Here is an 8,647-nt window from a genome sequence, read left to right on the forward strand (position 1 = left end):
CACCTCATTGTAATTGGTGGGCGGATTACTTAAGGGAAGAGGGTTTTGAGGTCCCAGAAAACTTGTCGAACATACCAATGGATAAGATTTTGGAAATCTTTAATGTTCACAAAAGAATATATATATATATATATATAATTTATATATATATAATTTATATTCATATATACACATATAATGGCAAGAATACAAAGGTCAAGATACATGTTGATTATAGGTATGAGGAAATGCCAACTTTATAATTATGGAGGAGGGAAAACATGTACATGATAGTCATAGAACACCTCCATATATATTACATAAACATCCGTAGCATATAAAATCATAAGAGTATTAAGAATGAAAGTATCAAACACCACAATAGATAGGAATACAACATAATTAGTTAAACATGCATGCAACTCAAATAAAGGGAATATCTTTTGAGGATCCAATTCCATGATAGATGTTATAGACAAATCACTCTTTCATAATCAAAGGCAAACAAGAAAACATATTCACCCACAATGAATCAACTATTATAATTGGAAGGTCACTTCACCAAGACAACATCAAGAACAAATCGGTGCCTTATCCTAGGGCATAGAGTCACTTACAAATCAAAGACAACCTTATAATAAACTTCAATAAGATTCATTTGTAGATAAACAGGAATGAATATGCCATTACATACACAACCCTGATTCATACAAATGATATAATCATCAAATTTGTATTTAAAAAAATGATTCATACAAATGATTTAATCATCATATTTGTATTCCATAATCTGCCTTGCAGACACGTAAATTAAAAAACCCTTGACCATTCAATTCACAATGAAAATATAAATTCAACACAAAGACAATTATGTGAAGATCTCAAACTACAAATGATATTGATAGTATATTCATAATGATATCAAAAAGTAAATTCAAAATGTGATTCAGCTATGTACTTATCAAATTCTTGAACAGTTGAACTATTAATATATTACAACTATATCAGAGTTTTCAACATCAATAAAAGTGGCCAACTGGCCCATCCCTCTCAAATTAATCTTGGAATCCTTTTATAAGATGAGGATGCAACAAGCTTAGAATTACTTTGAGGAATCTTGGGTAGCAACCTGACATTTCTTCTTTTGCTTTATCATGGCTTGCCACTTATCCACCTCTTTGTCTGTTGGCCAATTGAATGCCTTTACCTCTTCCAACTTTGCAACTGAATCTATCCATCTGGCATCTGTAACTGCCCTGGCCTCAACAATAAACTTTGCATGGTAAACGTCAACCTTGAACAGTGAATCAAGCATACTGTTAAGGAAATCAGCATCAACCTAATCATCTATATGCTTGATTATTTCTTCTTCCTCCAGAATCAAATCGAATTCATTGGTCCAATCAGAAACTGATTTCAATTCTCCATTACTACCATAAATTGAAGGAACCAATTTACTATAACGTTCCCCAAATGTCTGCAATTTTTCATTTATAAGCACATCCTTCCCTATGAAAAATGAATAAGATGCATTCATTACCTCCACCATGTCTTTAGTGTCACTGATCTTGGGAGGGAACTCATCACTATACAGCATTACAGTATCTAGCTTATCCATTAATGTGCTTCTTCCTGACCAAACATTGAACCAAGGTCCAAGAAAAGCGACAGCCTCAAAGGATGTTTTACTTGCCTCTTTTAAAGAAATGTGCAAATCATGCACGACCATCAATTTTCCTTTCAATACATTAATCCTATGTTTCAGAATTCCTGACACAATAGAGATAGCCTTGACATTTTGTTCCTTTTCAAGCTTTTCAATTTTCTCTGTGTATTCCTCCATTTTTGTTGTCACATCAACTGGTATTTCTTGTACTTGTTATGTAATATGTATTGGAGGGGGCTCATTTGCAATTTTTTCTTTCAACTCCACTAACTCTTCCTCCAGAGCGCCCTTCTTCACTAGTGTCTCTTCATATTTTTTAGATAATGCAATCAATTGGTTATATGTTTCTGTGTATCTTCTTGACAAATCCTTTGTTTTTGATAAATTCATGAAAGAAACTTGAGTCAAAAATGAGGCAATCTTCGTGTCACTTGTGTTCTGCAAATTCCAGATCATTATGTCAGCTTTCTTTTCTACTTGAATATTTAGAAGGTGGGGATTTTGAGTGGAAGGGGCCAAAGACCAAGCAGCAAGTGTCTTTGACTTAGGATTAAATCTTGATCCTCTTATTACATCTCCAATTTCAAATTCAGTTTTAAACATTGGGTCCTCTTGTTTCCTAATCTGATCAATAATAAAAACATATTGGATATCCCAGTCAGGCATCATATTCATACCAATACTCTTAATCAATTGTCTTGCCTATTCCACAAATATTTTCTCCCTATCGGGATCATATTCCTGTAGTGCCTTGATGATCTCCTCTTTGTTTTTTAAATTTCCTTCCTCTATGATCAGATTTTGTCTTAATTGATTTTGTTTCAACCTTGTCAAAAAACTTTTAAATTCATTTGACTTAATAAAGTCATCATCTTTCATGAACTCATTTGACAACATCACACGCTCATCAAAGCCTTGATCAGGGGCTTCGTTTGTTTCTCCTTGTTCTTCATTCTACCTTGCTTCTCTGAGATGTATCCTTATTTGATGAAAGTAGAGTCCTTGTTCTATAGAAATTGCTCTAGAAGGGTCTCTCCTCATGATTGCACCAACCTCTTTGGTTTTTTGTTTCTTTGCAGGTGGCACTCAAGTAGATTGAACTTCATCCCCACTCTCTACATCATCAGCAGACACAATAAGTGGCCTCTTGCCATGTGAAGATTGTCCATCTTGGGGGTCTTGCTATTGAGCAGCCACTTCTGGAATTTTAGGCATTTGTTCCATTAGAGTTTCATATAAACTCAGCATTTTGTTAGTCCTCTCTAGGTGCGAGTCTTCAAGGGAAAAACCTAAGAAGCTAGGGTCAACAACCTTCGATTTTGCTTCAAATCTCATTATTTTTTTTCATTTTCTTCTCCTTTCTTGTACTTCCTCTTTTCTCAACAAATTTCTAACCACATCTTTATCATCCAATGGTTCATGGTCCTTTATTGGCCCAAGGTGTCATTTTTGGCAATGCACATTTAATAAATTGTTTAGGATCACAAAATCTAGACACGGCATTAACCAACCTATACTGTTTAAGGAAATTGTTTACGTCATCAAAGGAATTCCTACCAATGGTAAAATTAGATGCAACCCAAAGCCTAGCAAGAAAAGAACCCTTCTTGTGTCTGTCAAGGTATTCTTTTTCAACTAGGGTCAATTGCCAAATAAACTCCATAAAAGCAATCCTAATTGGAACAAATTTTGGTAAAATATGGGGAGGCTGAGGACACCCATAGACTCTGATCATAGTAAAGTTATCAAAAAAGAAAAATTCCCCCCAGTTATGTGAAATAGACCAATTTGGAACATACTGGTAAGGTCTCAAAACTCTCCTAACATTAATTGAGAATCTTTCCCTATTTATTCCTAGCATTTCCATAATTGGCAAAATAATCCAATTTTCAAAGAAAAGGAAAGAAGAATGGGGAGAACTATTGTCCCAAACCTGGGTCCATCTTTGTATTGGCATTAAGACACCTAATTCTTCTTTGAAAAGCTCCAATTATTTATCCATGAACTAAATATTATAGAACAAGATTAAATGCATCAACAATGAATAATGCTTACATGTAGGGCTAGGTGCACCACTTTGAATTTCAACTAGAGCATTATGAATGTGTTCAACCACATAGCCCACATAATCTTAATCTTTGTTAACATTTGGGTGTTGAATGTCCATAGCCATCATTAGTAATTCAGTTGACACTGTTGAATCCCCATCAAAACCCAACACTCTGCATAATCCATAGATTGTAAAATGCATATAATGGTGGAAAGGTGTGATATCAAATGGTGGTTCAATACTATCTAGAATTATAACCAGTTTCCTATTCACCCTAGGCATGTATCTGGGCATTGCATGCTTCTTGATAACACCTTTGTATTTGTCAAAATCCTCTGCAATCCACTCCAAATCTATTTTTGTACATGTAGCACCAGTAATCTGGAAAGCTTCAATGAAGCTAGCTTTCTTAATTGAAACTAGGGTAGATTGGTTCTTTCTTCTTATTACCCTAGATACTGGGCAATAGCATTTGGCCAACTCTTTGATCAAATCCACATCAACATACACATCTGGCACAATTAACTTTGCCATATTTAAATCCCAAGGGTTTGACATCAGGACACCCTTAACCCTATTATTCTAGAAATAATGAAACAGAGCAGTACCAATCATATGAAGCATGCTCAGGTTTCTGCATTGGCTCCATAAATCTTTCCATGCCAAATCATTTGTATTCAAAGCAACAGAAGTCCCTGGCAGCAAATCTAAAAATTCTTCTTTGTATTTCTTATCCTTATTTTCCTCGGTGGCCTTGGGCTTGGAACCTCCACTTGTTGTGACCTTGGGCTTGGAACCTCCAGTTCCACTCGTTGCCTTGCTCATTTTAGTTGTAGGATAAAAACTTAACCAATTTTCCAAAATTTTGCCACACCCAACACTCTGAATTCTCTAACGTTGTTGCAGAGCTCAATTCACTAGATTACCTTGAAGATAGAATGCATTAATGCAATTATACAAAATCTTGGCTCGATCATGCAAGTTATGGTATTTGAGTGCCATCACTTCTCTTATTAATTGGCACACTTGCATGAACTAGCTACTATGGCATTAATTCAAAGCTGAAGTACTAGAGCGAAATTTGAATTCATGCCCTTCTATTTGATTGGCAATTTCCATTCAAAACTTTTATAGAACCCGACAAACAAGTCCACGTGTCAATCCCCATCTTTAATCACACACTCGCAACAAGTTATAACAATTTGGAAAGTAACCGGTGAGTTAGCAACAATGCTACCAAATCCTCTTAATCGCAAGCTCGCAACCCCTTTTACGAATCCTCAAAGAATCTCATGAGTGACTGACAGTCGTTGATCTTCATCAAGCCCTTCAGTCGCAACTTCACAATATAATTTGTAATATTCTTTATTTACCTGCGAGCTAGCGACCACTACAAATCTAACAAAACAACTTATTTCATCGCAAGCTCGCAACTCAAAACTTAACTTGACTTAAACCCTTGCGAGCCCATGACAACAAGACACTTAACTGCCATTGCATGCTCGCAACACTTTTTGACTTAAGACTTACAGACCCGTGAGCATGCGATGACCAAAAAATCAGACCAAAACTTACCTGTTGCCAAATCACAACATAAAATCCTAAACAACTTAAAAACCTGTGAGCAAGCGACGAAACCAACTAAGTTGTGATACCAACCACATCGCATGATTGCAAATTAAAATGACGTAACCGTGAACACCTCGCAACCTTGTGATAACATAAAATCACACCCTATCGCAACATGAAATGGTCAAGTGCAAAACATCTTGCGAGGTAGCGACAACTAAAATCTCCCAGTACTCGCAAGCTCGTGACTTAAACTAACTTGATGATAAAGGACCTATGAGCTAGCAATAACCATAAAATCTCAAACTATTTCTCTTGACCGCAGCGACCCAGCGAGTACCAACAAAAATCAATGTTTTATGTTAATTACCTTCATAAACAGGCACCAGAAGTGGCACACAAACCATTAATGTCTTACTCGCTAACTCTCACAACTATAATGCATGGCATCAGACCAACTCGAGACCTCGCAACCAAAGCAATTTCATTAACAATCTTCAGCTCGCTAACATAAAATGCTAACACCCAAAAAACTAGAGACCTCGCGATTTAAACCCAAACCAACACTCGCTAACTCGCCACTTAAATTGTTAAACATGAAATTTATCTGCAAGTTAGAGATGAAACATTAAACATGTCTCATTGTCTGACCAACCGTTTGACCACACTTGACATTGACATAGACAAATAAAGAGAGGACAACTCATATTTTCAACGCATGACAAGTTCGGTTTACTAGCCAACTAAGACAAAAAAAACAACCACAAAACCCTAATCACCATGAACATCATGTTAAGCATTTAATGTAGAACAGTAGAAAGGTTCTAACCGTTATGAAATATGAATAATTTTATGGATCTTGTGGCACAAATTGTTGCATTTCGTGTTCAACATAATATGGAACCAATTTAGTAATTTACTAATAATTCAATTGTTTACTAATAATTCAAAAACTAAATTCTAATTGTTTACTAATAATTCAAATTCACAATTAAAAATATGAAATAAGTATCTGTTCTAATTGACAAATTCAAGGAATACAATATCAAAAATCATCAATGACAACTATAGTATTGCAAATTGTAATATGACTCAAGAACTGTAGTATAAATACCTACAAACAGACTGCTAATTCACTTCAGTGACTCAGTCTGAGGCTTCTATATCCCAAATGGACTTAAGATTCAGAAACTGACTACTACTAACAGGTTCATCTTCATTTTGAGTCGGGTATTCAAAAATTTATTCATCTTCATGCTGACTATGAGTCTATGATCCATCATGTGTCTCATCACTGCCACTAGCAGTAGCACCACCATCTTTTAAAGTGTTGCACAGCCCTCGTCTTTCACGCATGGAATTCCAGATTGCCAGTGCCCTATCATATGGAAAATATCTAACATTATACTGAATTACACACAACCTCAAGCAAGTTTCCAAATTTTTTGTCTAATTTGTTTCTAATCTTTGATTTAAAAATCCCTAATGCACTAAAAACTCTCTCATCTTCCACCGACCCCAATATCATTGTTTGACATAAATCAGCAAGTTTGAAATATTATAGTATTGCAATACGCAATACTTCACTTTGATCTATCCTTTTCCAAAGCTTTGTGATTGATCCAGGTTCAAATGGATTCTCCAACTCAACCAATTGTTGTTTCATACACAATGCAAATCATTTACATTGTTTTTTAAGATGATTTGAATTTAAAATTTCTTCTATTGGTTGTTGATTTCAATATGCATCTTTTGAAAATGTCAATATCAATTCCTCTAGTTTTTTATGAAACACCTTTGCGTTATTTGGATTATCTCCAATTGAATGCCAAAATTGAGGATACACACAACCCATGGCTTCAAGTATTTCTTCTCGAGGGAATCTTTCACGAATCTCAATTTAAAGTTCATATGCAATAGACTTCAAATTATCACTAACAGATTTAACAATCCTGTCAAAATCTTTCTTTTTAATTGGTAGTGCTCTGCCTCGCTTGCCCATCTTAGATTGGTGCATTGGTATCTGAAATCCTCTTACAAAGACACATAACTCATTTTTTGTATTGAAATGTAAAAAAAATTCAGCATGATTCAAATCTATAATTATCTGCCACCTAAAAAAAATTGGGCTTCGCCCTGTTAGATCTGAATATAGACCATCCAAGCCCAAGCATGTCATTTTATGTAGAGTGCTATACTCATTGATATACATAGTTATGTCTTGGGATTTCTTAACAAGTGTGTTCATTGAATCCAGGATGGGGAGAAGACTAGCTAAAGTTAACAGAGTCTCTATATCACTTAACTTATGTAAGAGATTAGGAGCTTTGTCTACTGTGAGGAGTTGCTCATACATTAGTCTGATGAAGGATTTATATTCTGTTAGAACTCATTCCGTCAGTCCATGCAAGGAGATCCATCTGGTCTCAACATCCCTGAGAAGCTTATTTCCTATTGTTACTCCCTCAATAAAAATCTAAAATTCTGCAAAACGTTTAGGACTTCGGCAAAAGTATGAGTGGAGCTCATGGACCAGATCTTTGACTTTTGACATTGTAGGGAAATTGCTTACAATTCTATATGCTAAATTCATTTGATGGGCCATGCAGTGAATGCCAACCATGTATGGTGAAATACTAGTTTGTAATATTGTGCAAAGACTGGTCCTCTGACCTTGCATTACTGCAACTCCATCAGCTCCAACACATACCAACTTCTTGGCAATTGTCAAGTCATCCATACCAGCAATTTCATTCAAAGCTTTCTTAACTTCCAAATATAAATTTTTTGTTGTTGAATTACCCCTCATTTTATGAACACAAAGTAGATGAGCTCGACGGACGTGTTCTTTTATGGTATACACATGCATACAAACCCAAGTAGTGTTATCTACCGTAGTAACTTCATCTATGGATAATGAAATGAATTTTGACTCTTTTACACTCTCCTATAAATTTTGCTTTTCCACCTCAGCGAGATAGTTTGCCATTTCCCATCCAGCATTTATTGACCAAAGTGACATAGGATAGTGAGAAACATTCAAAAAAGATAATAAATTACTATATTCTAGGAAATCTTTCATAGGACGCCCTCTCGACAGAATATGAAAAATAACACTCATCTGAACAGTCTTTCCCAACTTTGCATCTTTCGCTGCATGTTCAAGCCCAGCCTTGATTGTATTTCCAAATCCACTATTACCAATCAGTGTCATTTTGTGGTTATGCTCTTCATATTCCGCAGCATACTTAACATGAAGACATTCTTCCTTTGATTTCCATCTTACTACGAGTGTTTCCTTTCTGTCTATGATCTATTTTTCATAAAGCTTACCAATATGATTTTCTATGGTGTCAAGCTTTAGCTGCATCTTCTTCTCTCTT

This window comes from Cryptomeria japonica, chromosome 10 (assembly GCF_030272615.1).
Source record: "Cryptomeria japonica chromosome 10, Sugi_1.0, whole genome shotgun sequence".
NCBI lineage: Eukaryota > Viridiplantae > Streptophyta > Pinopsida > Cupressales > Cupressaceae > Cryptomeria > Cryptomeria japonica.